The 15,520-nt window shown below is 52.3% G+C and overlaps 1 protein-coding gene across 1 annotated transcript in view; it reads right to left on the bottom strand.

Annotated features, from left to right (window-relative positions):
- ADAR (adenosine deaminase RNA specific) overlaps nucleotides 1-15,272 on the bottom strand; it is a 38,903-nt gene extending 23,631 nt beyond the window's left edge. The window contains exon 1 of the mRNA XM_081791997.1: nucleotides 15,144-15,272. The gene's annotated coding sequence lies outside the window, so the exon portion shown is untranslated. The remainder of the gene's footprint in view (nucleotides 1-15,143) is intronic.
- Between the last annotated feature and the right edge of the window lie 248 nt (nucleotides 15,273-15,520).

The raw sequence follows: 15,520 nt of genomic DNA, 5'->3' as shown, positions 1-15,520 counted from the left end.
CCACTTACCCTCCCAGCAGGTTGTGAGCGACTTAAACCCACCACCGCGGGGGCACCATTTAGGGTCTAATGGTGACGCCATCCCAGCACGCATTCACAGCTCTGCCAGGTAGGCAGGCTTGACTCCCAAATTACGTGTAAACCAAGGCCTGAGGCAGGCTGCTGATAAGCCCAGGCCTCACTCTGCACCCCCACTCTGGCTCACTGCAGTTGTGACTCCCCCAAAGATAACTTCTGTTGTCTGCTGGGGGAAATTCAACTGATCTCACGTAGGCTTGTCCAAGAGGTCAATCCTATGGTCAGCAGTCCACATTCCTCCCCAGTGAGAAACTGATTTCCTATGTTTCATCGCCGTTTCGTCCCCACGGCCTGTAAGGTCACGATGCTCGGCTGGTGCCCTTTCCCTCCGGTCTCCCTGGAGCACCCAACCTCCAGCTCCCCATGGGCAGTGGGCTGGGCTCCCCCCTCCTGTGTGTCTGTGCGTGTCCTCCTAGGCTTAGAATGTACCTGTGGCGCTGCTTCTGACCAAAGGCTCTCAGGGGCTGCCTCAAATATCCTCTCCCCAGGAAGCCTCACCCAGCTCTGGGTTGGGGAGTGGGTGCCTCTGCAGCCCCTCATTTTGCGCTTCTCCCTACAGAGCACTTTCTCCCTCATTTTGCACATTCTCCCCTCATTTTGCACTTCTCCCTACAGAGCACATTCTCTGTGCTCTGAAAATGCCTGGGTCCTTGAACACAGCTTCCCACGCGCCTCCCACGTGCCAGGGAAGGGCAGGTGTCCTTGGGGAAGGGCAGGTGCCCTTAGCCAACAGTCTGCTGGGGAGGACCAGCACTCCCGACAAGGATCACAGTGCCGTGCCTCCTGACATTCCACACTTAGTGACTGACCCATAAACCACTGCGTGGAAAGAATAATCGATGGGTAGAATGTAGCACAGGAACTCGATGAAGCTGGAAAGATCAACAAACCTACGAAACCGCGCTCGATGTCCTCACATTGGGGGGAAATGCACAGGAAGGCCACAGAGTTACTGCCCACCCCCAGACCGGCCACTCGACCACGTGGGCAGCAGCTCCCACTCCCTACCGGAAACCAGTTCATGACGCGGGGCCGGCGGGAATATACACGCCCTACAAGTGCGCAGTCCCACTTCTGCACCTGGACGCACGCACACAGAGTGGCCTTACTGGGAACAGACAACCCGGAAGCAGCCCAAACGTCCAGGAAAAGTACAACGGATAGGTGGCGGCACATACTGGCGACGGAACGTTCCACGGCATCAAGCACCGCAGAGCTGGAGCCACACGCAGCACAGCGGGTCGGCATCTAAACAGGACGCTGAGCAAAGACACGCTAGCTGTCCGCTTCCATCACGTCCCAAACCAGACAAAACTACGGCGGGCACCACACAGAAGCCAGGACGGGGTCCCTTTAGGGAGGAAGAAGGGTGTTCCGACTGGGAAGGAACGTTCTGGCTGCTGGGCCGCAGTTCATGAAGTCACATACTGGGGCTTTATGTACATTTCTGTGTGGATGTGCTACACTTCACAATGGTAAAGGTTAAAAACAAGAAACTCTCCGTACCTGACCCCAGCCTGTCTCCCTATGTTCTATTTTCCATTTAAGTAAAATGCCTTAGGTCTTACCTCTGATTTCCTGCCTTCGGGCTAAACAATCCCATGGCCTTTGACCCTTCTACCGGAATGTTCCGGAAAAGCCTCAGTCACAGCTACAGGGAAGGTGCCTCTTCCGTCCCTTTAACCTCACATGGGAGGCGGTGCTGAAGCAGAAGGCTTCACTCCCCGACAGAGCGTCAGCTCTCTCCCGGAAACAGTGCCAACTGCTCGTCACCGTCCCAGCAGCTCTCTTACTCGCAAGCATCTCACGGCCCTGGGTGCTTGGCTCCCACAGGGCAGTGATGCTGCCCGCCATCTGTGCGCTGTGCTATCGTGGGGACTCCACACATTGGATGAAACACTTTCTAAAAACTAACCAAAAGTAACATGTCACTTGCAGAACGTTGCAGAAAATACCAAAGAGCAAACAGTCCAAATGCTCCCCCACCCCCCACTGGTCTACCGTTAATTCACCAGTGCCTCCCCTCCCCGTGTTTCCTCTGTGCACAGTGGCACCGTGAGCACACAGGGCCCCCCCCCCCCTCCCCGGGGCCAGGTGTCAGGTTGAGAAATGACCCCAGACGCAAGTCGTCCTGACTACATCACCCAGGGCTTCCAGCTACGACCAGCCGCCGGCGGAGACCTACCCGCTGAGACGAGGTACAGAGCCCCTCACTCCTCACTCGGTGTTCTCCAAGTCGGCCTTCCGCGTCATGGCTGCAGAGCACTGGCCGCACCTGCCTTCAGGGGCCTGGACCCCCACCCCCCCCAAGCCCCCGGGGAGGATCCGTTGTCACCTGGGCTGCAGAGTGGCCTTTAGTTTCCAATCTCTGCTATCTTTGCTTTTTAATTATGAATGGTGGTCTGCCTTTGTAACGATTAATTTGGCTTGTTGTGTATAACCTGGCTGCTGCAGGGTGCATATTTACAAGTCCTCCTAGTCCCTGATGTCCTACAGCCAGACGGGGCTGTGCACAGGGGCTACATCGAATCCTCTCTCCCTTCTGTAAGGCAGGTGTCTGCAAACTCCTTCCGTATTTGCTCGCATAGTCCCGCGGCAAGAGGCGCGGACTCGTGTGACTGCATGCTACTTGACTTGCAACATGCTATCAAAAAAGGTAACAAATTACTAAGCTATTTTTAACTATTAGGGCATCTTTTCAGAACAGGATATGCACATAAATAAACTCCCTTTCTTACCTTAACTCCTAGGAAACACATAATAAGCCCATTAAGCCCACGTTTATTGCCCTTTTTGGTTGCTGTTTCCCTTTCGGTCCTTTATCACTGGGTTTTTTATTGCACCACACCAACGTAACTTTCAACACCCTCCGGGCCTTCCCACATCAACCCCACCAGCTTTCTGCAGACAGACCGGTGACCCGCCGGCCCTGCCGACCAGTGCCCCTCAGCCGCGTTCACCGGAACGCCCGTTCTGATGTTAGTCACTAGACTGGCTTTTGAAATCCCAGCAGAGCAAAAGGGATGCCCCAGGAGCCCCAGGAGACCGTGAGGTCTCCCTCAGCAGCAGGCGGGCGCCTGTACCCAAAGTCAGCCGGTGGAGGAGCGAAAAGCCATATTTATCAACTATCTATAGGCACCAGGCATTGCGATAGCAAGCGTTATCATATGGCAAAGATAGAATATTAGGAAGAATAGCAAAACCATACTAATAGTAATGGCTGACAGGCCGTGCTACCCATTTCACATGAAAGTTTATTTACTTAATGTTTATTTCATTTTTGAGAGAGAGACAGAGCGTGAGCAGGGGAGGGGCAGAGAGAGAGAGGGAGACACGGAATCCGAAGCGGGCTCCAGGCTCCGAGCCGTCAGCACAGAGCGCGACGTGGGGCTCGAACTCATGAACCGTGAGATCATGACCTGAGCCAAAGTCCGACGCTTAACCAACTGAGCCACCCAGGCACCCCAAATGTCCTTTTTTTAAGAAGAATTTTTAAATCTTTATTTTTGAGAGAGAAAGAGAGAGAGAGCACGCGCGCGCACTAGTGGGGGAGGGGCAGAGACACAGGGAGACACAGAATCCGAATCGGGCTCCAGGCTCCGAGCCATCAGCACAGAGCGGGACGCGGGGCTCAAACCCACGAACTGTGAGATCACGGCGGGAGCTGAAGTGAACCCTTAACCAACTGAGACACCAGGAGCCCCTCTCGTGAAAGTCTAACCCGGGCGTGTGTGTTTAGTCTTCTAAAACCCCACACGATGGCCCTCTCGTGACTCGACGCGTCAAGCCCCGCCCCGGAAACGGCCTCTCCTGTGGCCGGCCTGGCACCCAGCGCACGGCTCACTTCCGGTGTGGCGCTGGCCGGCGGAGAGCTTCGGCTCCCGGCCCCCGTTTGGGCTCCTCTGAGGCAGGGTCCAAAGGGGGGCCCTCCCACTCACCCTCGCCTTCTCTTCCTCCCAAGGCCCGGCCCGTGGGTGGATGGGCTCAGCCCCAGCTCCTGGCGAGGGTCATGTCCCTGTCTCCAAGGCTCGTGGGAGGCGGAGGGGGCAAGCGCGGTCCCGTTCTGGGCGGGCTCGAAGGCAGCCTCTGCCCCTCGGTCCGCGCTGTGTCCCGGGTGAGCGGGCGGGTTTCACCAACAGCCGGTGGCTGCACAGCCACGTGCCAAGTGGCCGCTTCCCGGCATGACCCATTTACTACCGAACCGACATGCTGACGTCGCTTTTTTCTTTCCGCGCTCCAGCCTGCACTGACCAGCTTGTAATTCTGTCTTCATAACAGTCTTAGAAGGCGTGTACTCGGCCCGCGTCTCGGTTGCTGTAGCGCTGGAGACTGGGGACGGCGGAAGGGGCCGAGGTGGAGGGGCTCTCGGCGCACTTCCGGTGGACGGACTTTCTGTGAACGAAAGCGGAGCCGTCTCCAGGCATCTGCAGTGTTCTTTCCAGAGGGAACGAGTAACACAGATCTTTAAAAGCCTTCCTTCGGCACCGACGAGTTCACAGACGTTCCCGACTACACACACCAGCTCTGTGTATAGAAGGTGTGTGAAGACAGAGAGGCGAGGTTTGAAGAACGTGGCCTCGAAGACAGGAGTGACGTGGCCACAGGCCAAGCGATGCAGGCGGCCGCCCGACACTGGAAGGGGATGCTCACCTAGAGCCCCTGGAGGGAGCACGGCTCTGCGACACCCCGATGTTGGCCCAGTGATGCGGATTTCAGATTTCTGGCCTCCGGACCTTTGAGAACAATTTTCTCTTGTTTTGAGTCACCAAATTTACGGCAATTTGTACTACAGCTCTAGGAAGCTGACACACCATCCTGACGGCCGGGGCAAACAGGGAGCTCCGAGTGCGAAACTAGCACAGGCCTTGCTCGGTCCAGGGGTTCCTGCCATCTGAGGTTATCAGAGGAGAAAGCTGAAACAGACCGGCTGTCAGAGACGACATGTGCACAGCCACAATTTCCATGTTTTACTTAAACCAAACAGTACGCCTTTCCCATTACTGTCTGGCAGAATTAGAACCTTTTGTTTTATTTGAAAAAATATTACAGACACTGTCCAGCACAAATCAGCAGCCAATATCATATTTAAAATGGGTTAGGCATTCCCAATAAAATGAGGAATAAAGTAAGGATGGCCACCACTACTGTTATCTTATTTCAATTCTGAGGTGCACCTCTAACATTTCTGATATTGTGATGTGATTACAAGGTGTGTATATATTTCATATGATAGCCCCCCCGGGCTATTATTGAGTCAGTAGCATGCTTTATGCTCAAAAGTCTTAGAATGAAAAAAATATGGTACTTAACATTGTTTCGGAAATTCTAGCATATCCTAAAGCAGAAAAAAAGATACACTAAAAGTAAAGAAAAAACAGATTATTTGCAGATAGTATCAGAACTGCAGTTGACCCCAGAATGAAAAATTCTTAGAACCAATGGGCAGTCAAGGAATATGGCTGGATATAAGAAAAATATACAAAACACAACTTCTTTCTTATGTGTAGGGTAAAAATACTGTACTCTTAACAGCAACTAAAACATTAAAAAAATAAACATCTAGGAATAATCTTAAGAAATGTGAAAGCCTACATGTGGAAAAGTATACAACTCTGCCGAGGAGTGTATTCTTAAGTACAAGGATACGCCAACCCCAAATGAGATGGCGGGACAATTTACGAACTGAGCCAAAGTAAGTAACTGGTCACTGCAAGTTCTAATGAGGCCAGGGCAGAAAGGACTGAGTATCTGACAAATGATTACTTACACTGTCTTAATTCACAGCAGTCTGGTACGACACAAGGATGGAGCTCCAGGCTGACAGGGCAGGACCACGTTCCCTAAAGCGTGTATACTGGTCTGACATGTGACAGGGAGCCAAAAGCAGCAGGGAGGGAGGAAGGGTATGTCAACACAGGGAGCTCGCCAACTCATTGGCTTCTGGGGGGGGGGGGGGGGCGGGAAACGTATTTGGAGCCTTGTCTTACAGTAATAAGCCAAAATAGATTACAAATGGATTAAAAGGCTATTTGTACAGTATTCTAAAAAACTAAGTCAGAATGTCTGACTTGTTTCACAGCAAGGGAAGACATCTGTTCACTGCAGATAAAGTTCGTGGTTCAAAAAACAGGACAGTGTTTAAGAGTCCGTTTAAAAATATATTAATAAAAACATGAAAGCAGAGAGGGAACCCGTTACAACACACGTGGGACCCAGAGCCGTGTGCGCGTGTGCGTGTCAGACACTTACACACAGTGGTGAGCACTGCTCTGCAGCCGGCACGCCGGCCTACCCTCCAACCCCCATCACCCGAGAGGCACACAATCACGGTCCCCATGTTGCAGAAGAGGAAACTGAGGCAGACCAAAGCCACGGAGGTTGCTGGAAGTCCCAGAGCCAGCACTCTGGCTCACAGCAGGTGGCCTTGGCCTTAAGCCATCCCCACGCTGTGCTTTTATCAACAGTACAGTTGATAAAAAGGCAATTCGCACACACAAACAAGAAGTATAAACGCCTGTCAAACATTCGGGGAAACAATCGCACTAACAACTAAAGACACGAAAATGTAATAAATCGGTCAAAAAAAATAAGACCACCCAGTGGTAGCTGGGGACTCTACGTCTGCCTTCGCAGTCTCATCTTGGACTCTAGGAACCCACGCTGGCCCTACCCAAAATGTTCTCAAATACGATTAGGTCACCGCCATCTCCGTCCTTTAAACCCTTTATGGCTACCCAATGCTCTTTGGATAAAGGCCCAAGGTCACGACAAGGTCTGCAGCATGTCCCGCTTCCTGGCTAAACGTCCCCTGAGCAGACTTCACAAAAGGCACCTTCCGCTCTGTCCAACAGCCACAGAGCACTCTTGCAGGCACACACCGTTTCCTCCTCGTCTTGTCCCTGTGCCGGGAGCAGAAGGCATATAAGATTTATAGTACCCATAACCCTAGGAAGCTTTCTTCACGGTCTTTAGCACTAGCTGCAGCTAAGCATTTGCAGGCTATCTGATTACGCGTTACGTCCGTCTCTCCTGAGCAGCACAAGTCTTACAGCCGTGACCCAGCACGGTGCTTTGGTGATAGAAGGTACACGACAAATTACCTGTCAGAGGAGTATGCGTTAATGACTGGATGAAAGGAAGAGGTGGGAGGGAGAAGACCAAGAAGGGAGGGGGAGAAACGGCTACTTGGACGACGGGTCCGAGTGTTGTACGAAAGTAATTGGACACTGGGCGTCAGAGGTCTCAAGTATGTCCGTGACTTTAGCTAACAGCCAACAGCCATTACCACTAACGACAATGTAATCCTAGGACTGCATAGTTATTATTAGTGAACATAATAATAAAGATCCATCTTGAGGAGGAAAACCCGGAATCTAGTATGAAAACTTACGTTTGCGACAGCATCGTTTACAATAGGGAAAAACTGAAAACAGCCGTCAAGTCCCAAGTTGAACACATGGTCACATAAATTCTGGAAGACCCATGAATTAGTTACATGACACATAAGAGTGGTATTTACAGAGTTAACGCCACGGGAAATGTTTAAATCATAACAAGTGAACAGAACACAAAACTGTAAACACAGAACAACTTCAGCTTTTGGAAAACAACGCGCCCAAGTGGCAGGCACCGACCAACCCCACAAGAAAGCCTTCCTTTCTGAGGCAGCCCGATTCTGCCCACCTTCCTCTGAGAAGGCCAGGCTTCCTCCCCAGACCCGGAGGGAGGATTGTGGGGCATCTAATAACCTCCTCTTGGCGATTCCGTTTCTCCGGCCAGTGATACATGTGACAATTCTGGCCAAGAAAACACAAAAAGCTGTCAGGGCTTCCTGTGACAAAGGATTCCTGCTGCCAACAGGTGATGTCCTGGGGTGGCAGAGTGGAGGCCGGGACAGGGCCGAGCTGCTCAATCAAGCAACCCCAGCACCGGCCTGTGTGCGGGATAAGCCACACGGCGCTGTGTGAAGCACGCCAACACGTACGGGTGTCTGACAGGCGTAGTTACCAGTGATTTTATTCAATTTAACAGTTTTCTGCAATTTTCAAGTTTCCTGTTATAAAGCATTACCACCCCTCAAATGGGGGGGAGGGTCCAGTAAGAATAAGAAAACAAATACAAACGGCATAAAACTCGCCCTTACGATGCGCGAAGCCTAGGGGCGCCGGGGGCTCGGTCGGTTAAATGATTGGCTCTGGACTTCAGCTCAGGTCATGATCTCACAGTCCGTGGGTTCGAGCCCCGCGTCGGGCTCTGTGCTGACGGCTCAGAGCCTGGAGCCTGCTTGGGATTCTGTGTCTCCCTCCCTCTCTGCCCCTCCCCTGCTCGCACTGTCTCTCTCCCTCTCAAAAATAAGCATTAAAAAAAGCAGCTCCAAGTGTAGCAGTGGAAACAGTGTAAGACTCCACTTCGCAGCTACCAGAACAGCTCAAATAAAAACACCTGGACAGTATCTGAACCTGGGGAGGCTACGGAGCAGCTAGAACTCTCATACACTGCCGGCGGGAACACGAACCGGTGCCAGCACCGTGGAAACTGTTTGGCCGCTCCTTCTAAGGCTAAGCGTCCCACCACCGACACCCAGCAACTATACTCCCAGGCACGCACTTACCAGGAAGATACAAAGAAGTGGCCACAAAAAGGCGCCACGGCAGAAGGGAAGAAGGCTAACAGAGACCTGCACAAGAGCAGGAAGGGGGAGTTGCCACCTCATGGAGACAGTTTCGGATTTGCAAGAGAAAAGGTTCTGGACGGTTGGCTGGCGATGTGAATGTACGTAAGACGATTGTACCATGTGCTTGAAAATGCTACACTTCGTGTAGCAATGTGTTTCGTACCTCAACAAAAAAAGACGAAGAAAATGGTCATAGAGCTTTATTCTTAAGAGCCCCAAACTGGAAACAAACCAACGTCCGTCATGTGACGAACGCACAAACACCCGATGTCCGTTCACACACAGGGTAATGACACGCGCGACCCGCTTGATCCCGACCGGAAGAACCACGCACAGAAGTGCACGTTGTAGAACTCCATTTGTGTGAAATTTTACAGCAGCTCAGCTGATGTATGGAGATAACAGACATCACAACAGTGGTGACTCTGGGGAGACTGGTTTCTGGCAGTGGCATGAGGGAACTTTCTGGGGTGATAGAAAGGTTTTAATTTCCCGATTTGGGTGGTGACTAGCGGACATATATATTTATCAATATTCACTGAAGTATTTGCCGTCTATTGCACGTAATTGTATCTTAATAAAAAAGGGTCTTAGGGAAACAGCACATAAGGGCTGGAGGGGCTCCACCTGTCCTTTGGCTACACATGGACGAGTTCTTACCCCACATGGGCAGCCACAGAGACACACTATGCCGTGCGGCGATTCGTGGATATGCTAAGCACGTTAAAATTAAAAGAATTATACATACATATGTTTCAATCTCAGTTTTGTGGAACAAGCTTTGATATTCTGATAAATTATTTTAAAAAGGAAAAATATATATGCACTAATGTAATGTAAAATAAAATATAGACCATCTAATTCAAACTGATTTTATTTAAAACATGATGCAGCATTTTCATAAAATATTTGTTAAAATCTAAAATAAAATGGAGTATTAGCTGTTTAAAATAATAAAAAAAGCAAAACATAAAATACTGGAATACAGAATGAGAAAAAAACACTTTAAAGCTTGCAAGCAAAGGAAGAAATCAAAAAGCACAAAATTTGTCTACAGAATAACGAAAAGCAGGTTTTGTATGTTTAATGAAAAAGCCAAAATTAGATGGCAAACAACAAATCAGAAAAATATCCACGGCATATAAAGTTGTTTTTATAAGGAGCACACATTCAGGTTTTTTAAGGGAATTTGTAGAATTTGTAAAAAATAACTTAAATGCAATTAAGTGAATAGACAAAATATTGACTGAGAATTTAAAAAAATGGAAATAAACAAGGTAACCGTCTGTAAAGAGCTCAAACTTAATCATAAGAAAAGATACACATTAAAACCAGACAGTAATTTTCAATGTAACAAAGATTTTCCGGTTTTCGTTAAAACGCCCGGTCCCGGAGCGGACAGGGCGCTGGGCAGGGTGCTGGGCACGCGGTCTTCGAGAAGCGCGTCGGGACCGAGCCCAGCACCGCAGGCCGCAGCAGATGCAGGCGGGGCCCGGTGCCTGGAGGGGAGCGTGGGGTTACACAGCGGCCCTCACCCCGAGCGTCTATTTCTAGGAGAACTACTCTGTGCTAAAGAAGAAACTAAAGGGCACCCGCTCCCTTTTTCGTTGGGAGTGGGCATGGCACAGGTAGGCTTCTGGAAGGTAAGGCCCCTCTCCGGGAAAGACAGACGTGCTCTGTATGTAGGGCAGACGTGGGCCTTCCCGGGGACAGGGCGGAAGACCAACACCGCACAGCCCCGGGGCCGAAGCGCCACTGGCCCCCCATCCGGCCGCCACACACACCCCGAGCCAGCGCGGGGCCGGGAACAGAAGCGCCCGGACGAGCGCACGGGGGAGGCGAGGTGCAGATGGCCACGCAGAGCTGCACGGGGGCGAAACGCAGTAAGTCCCTGAGAGAGACCCGGGCACCTCTACGTCTGCAGCCCAGAGACGCACACAGAACTTCATTTACTTAACAGCTGCGACTGTAAAACCCCAGAAAGGTCAGGGGGGCACGCACCACAGGCCGGCGTCTGCAGGGTGAGGTGAGCTGCAGGTCTCATCTCTTTTAGAATTTTCTAATTGGGATTTTTTAGCCTTTCTTGAGTGTTTGGTATTCAAAAGGAAAAAAATGTTAAAGTTCACAACTCTTGATCCCAAAACTCCAATCAAAGAATGAGTTATTTATAAAAGGCTTAGAACAATGCCTGGCACATTATAAGTGCTCAAATAAATGTTTTAAAAATAAATACCCTAAGGAAAAGCCTCAAACTATGGAAAAAGCCTCCATATACACCATATCATTGTTGAGAAAGGTTTGAGTGGGGAGCGAAACATTTCACGGGGTGGAATTTCCACGTGGCTTCTCCGTGGGGCCCAACCTTGGCCTGTGCAGGCACACGGGGAGAGGCTCTGCGTTTGCAGGGTGGGCCCGGAGTCCTGGAGTCTGCAGACATTTACAGCGAGAACTGTATCTATCAGGCAGACTGGAGTCCTCATCAACACGATGGCAGCATTTTCTCCCTGTGGGAAGACTTTCATTCATGCATTTAATAAACGCTTATCAAGCACGTGCTGCGTGTCAGGCACTGTCCTAGGTCCTAGAAACACACCAGTGAATGAAACAAAAATGCTTTTACTCATTATTCTCATGAAGCTGATGTTCTAACGAGGAGAGACAGGCAACAAACAACCACGCAACACCGATGGGTTATAAGTGTTAAGAGAAATAACGCCAATTAAGGACGGGGGCCCTCAAATCTACAACAGGGCCGTGTTCCGGTGTTGATCCATAAGCAGAGAGAAGGGGGCCTAACCCATTGACGGAGGCCCAGGGAGGCTTCTGGGAGAATCGTGACCTGAACCCCGAGAGCAGATCGTCTGAAGCCGTGGGGAAGGGCGGATGTGGTGGGAGCACGGGTGTGGAAAGGTCAGAGGGCACAGGAGCAGGGCCACACAGCAACAACTTGATGGACAAGCAAAACCAGGGCGGGCGTCCCAGTCGGAAGGCTCCGGAAGGGCCTCGAAGCAGGATCCGAGCAGGGGTGCGCGCGCACATACACGCGGCAGTCATTCCACGTGGGTACGGACAAGCGGTTTACTCTGGCATCCCAGGAGTGGGCCCGTGACACACCTGTCCAATTATGGTGTCCCCGTCCCCTTGTCCACAGTGACCAGTTTACAATGCAGAAGAGCACTGCAAAGTCATCAGCTTGGGGCTGCCGGTGCGTACAGAGAAAACAGCAGAAAATGAGGCCAATAAGCAAAAAAAGGAGCAGAGAAAGGCAGGGCCAAGAGTCTGTGACATTATTTCAGCCACACCTGAGGCTCATCCTTGGACCTCCAGTTAAATTGTCAAAGGCGGAGGGGCTCTTTTTTGCTTGAGTTCACACTGGGTTTCTGCCATCTACGACTGGGTTAACGCACCCTCTTTTTGGGAAAGAGCTTTACTCTGTGTGTGGTGGTGACGGGGTTCGGGGGGATGAGAGCATACACCCTGGCAGAGTTTCTCCCATTACGGTTGATGAAGACGGTGAACTGGGTGCTTTAGGGCACCTGGGAGGGTACAGAGGCAGTAACAGCTTCTCGGGCGGAGGAACTTGGGGGGCGTGTAAGTCTATATGGGCGAGGAACATAAACCTGTGAGTTGGTATAATCCACTCTACAGCCCTAAGACATCGTCAAATAGAACCCAGAACGACAGCTGACGGAAACCACCACCAACATCAACTGTTTGAAACCAGTTTACTATTCCCACATTAATGCCCATTAGTCACAGGTCTTTCCTAAGTATTTCATATTGCCACAAAGCTAGTATCTTGAACTCTTTACCTCTATACCAAACAATCATCCGGTGTTCTCCAGAAAACTTAACTCAGGCAGCTGGACCCAATATGGTCCAAACCTAAGATGTTAAAGCAAAATAAACTGCTATATCTCAAGAGATCACTACAGATGCCCAGAGCTCAGATTCTCTTGTTCACGTATTTGAAAACTCTCATCAGTTGGTCACAGATCAGAATTCCAATCTTGGCCTGAAACACAGCTTTAAATCTTTAGGTCCTTGGGAGCACCTGGGTGGGTCAGTCAGTTAAGTGTCTGACTTCAGCTCAGGTCATGACCTCCGGGTTTGTGAGCTCGAGCCCTGCATCGGGCTGACTGCTGTCAGCACAGGGCCTGATTTGGATTCTCGGTCCTTTGCTCTCTGACCCTCCCCCACTGGCGTGTGCACGCTCTCTCTCAAAAATAAACAAACATTGGGGCGCCTGGGTGGCTCAGTCGGTTAAGGGGCCGACTTCGGCTCAGGTCATGATCTCGCGGTCCGTGAGTTCGAGCCCCGCGTCGGGCTCTGTGCTGACAGCTCAGAGCCTGGAGCCTGTTTCGGATTCTGTGTCTCCCTCTCTCTCTCTCTCTGCCCCTCCCCCGTTCATGCTCTGTCTCTGTCTCAAAAATAAATAAATGTTAAAAAAATAAATAAATAAATAAATAAACAAACATTAAAAAAAAAAAAACCCACCAAATCTTTAAGTCCATGAATAGGAAAGATGCTCATATTATACTGTTACTGTGTAACAGTGGCTTAAGGCAGCCTTTGTGTATTGAGTAATGGGTCTCAGTCTGGCAGAAATAACAATACCTCAAGATTTTTTCTTCTTTCCACAGGCATTTCCCAAATACCTACTGTGTGCCCACGATCTCAGCACTGTGTGCCCGTGAGCCTTTCCTTTTTCTCTGGGTGAAAAGGCCAAATCTCGGTTCACATCTGGACCATGCTGGGTAAAATGTAAAATAAAAGATAATTTATCACTGAACAATTTGAAATATTATTCTTGCAGCAAATACTGGCCCTCTAAGCTCTGCTTATGCCTCCCTTATCCCCCTACACAGGTTCACACTGCCAGGGCGTGCTCTCCCTCTCCCTCTCTCTCCCTCTCTCTCTCATCACTGAGAAATAACAAGGCTCAAGCTCCATACAGCCTGAGAAGCCTGGGTTCTGGGTTCAAGTTCCAGTTCTGCCATTAACTAGTCTCAGGATTGTGGCTGAGACTCCTATTCTGCATCTGCAAAATGGGGATATGCTTACTTCCTGCACTGGGTTGCCGGACGAATGAAAGAAGTTAGTGTATGTAAAGCGCTTGGGACAGTGTCGGGCACACAGCAAGTACTCGATAAGAAGCAATTATTAATTAATAATTACTTAATAAGTGAAGCCCTAACCTCTTTCCAGTTCTACAATTTTATGAGGTCTTTAGTAGAGAGATTGTGGGTTTTGAGATCCCCCCCCCCCAAGTCTGCTTCATCGTATCTGGCAGAATAGCAAACATCCAAAATAGCAAAAAGTTCCCCGCTCTCAATCCGCCGAAGCAACGGGGCACCTTCAGCAAGGGAGCAAGTTCAAGCGCCTGGGTGCCGTGCCCTTACTCCCAACAGCTTGGCACTTCGGATTCTGACAATTACCGTGCAAAGCAGACATCATTACCTTCGTTTTGCAGATAAGCCCGAGTAGGAGCAGAGAAGTTAAATAACTCAGTGTCGCACAGATGGCAGACGGCACACCTGACTCCAAAGCTCACGCCCCTTTCCACTCTTACCTCTCTGCGGCCCGTGCAGCGAGCACGCAAGTGTTCGTTAAATAAAGAAAAAGACATTCGGATGCTTCGACGCGAGGGGGACAAGCCTTGCTCGGTAAAGATGGAGTTGGCACCTTCGCCCACATTCGCTCGACAATCTGACGCTCCCCGTGACCTACTCGGCCTCCCCCTCCGGCAGCAGCCACCGTAGGGACCTCTGTGTGCCAGTGCCCTGCCCTCCCGGCTAGGCGCCTGCTGAGACTGCCCCCCCGCTGCCCGGAAAACCCAAGGACAGGTATCCCTTCTGGAAAGGCAAGTTTCCCAAACTCTGACATCACACGGAACACCTGCGGCAGGCTTACCCGCTAGCGGGGCCCAAGAATCACGCCGGGCGGATGGAGGACGGAGGACGGGGAGGTGACGCAACGAGGCCTCCCGCAGCAGGGCCAGGCCGAGGCTCGGCGCGGTGGCCGCGACCCGCTGCGGGCTGTCCACGGCGGACGCCCACGCCTTCCCCGCGGGAGGCGCGCAGGGCCGGCGCGGGCCGGCCGGGGGGCCGCGGGGCGCAGGCAGTCCGGGCGGGGACGCGGCCCGGGAGCCCCGCGAGCCCCGCGTCCAGCCGCTCTCGCGCCCAGGGCGGCGGCGCCCCGGGTCCCCAGCTGCTGGGCTCCGGCCGGCACGCGCGCCAGAGCATCCGCGCGCCCCGGGCGCACACGCGCGCGCGCGCGCGGGCCGGCGCACACGCGCACGCACGCAGCCTCCCCGCCCGCCCCCGCCCCGCGCCCCCTTCCTCAGCCGCTCCGGCCGGGAAGGGGATGCAGAGAAGGAAACAGCCTCTTACCCGGTGCGGTGATCCTCCGGGCCGCGGCCCGACCCCACAGGCTGCCACGGCCGCGGACCCTCCCCGCCCGCCCCCACCACGTAGCCGCGCCGCCGCCGCCGCCGTCGCCGCCGCCGCCGCCGCCGCCGCCGCCGCCGGGAATCAATGGCCCGGTCGCCGAGTGGTGACGTCACGGCGCGCCGGGCGTGGGCGGCAGCGTCACGTGACCGGCGCCTCTTTTGTCTGCGTCGCGGTGGCGGGGGTTCCGCCGTCCCGGGCTGCCGGGGGCTCGCCGGGGTGCCGGTGCGGGGGGCGGCCCGCGGGTGCGCTCCCGGCCTGGCGCGGCGCGAGGTGCCTCGGGGGTTTCGGTGGCGGCCAAGTGCACGGGGCCGGTTACT

Source organism: Panthera onca, chromosome F1 (genome assembly GCF_046562875.1).
Source record: "Panthera onca isolate mPanOnc1 chromosome F1, mPanOnc1 haplotype 2, whole genome shotgun sequence".
NCBI lineage: Eukaryota > Metazoa > Chordata > Mammalia > Carnivora > Felidae > Panthera > Panthera onca.
This window is presented reverse-complemented; position numbering and strand designations above follow the sequence as displayed.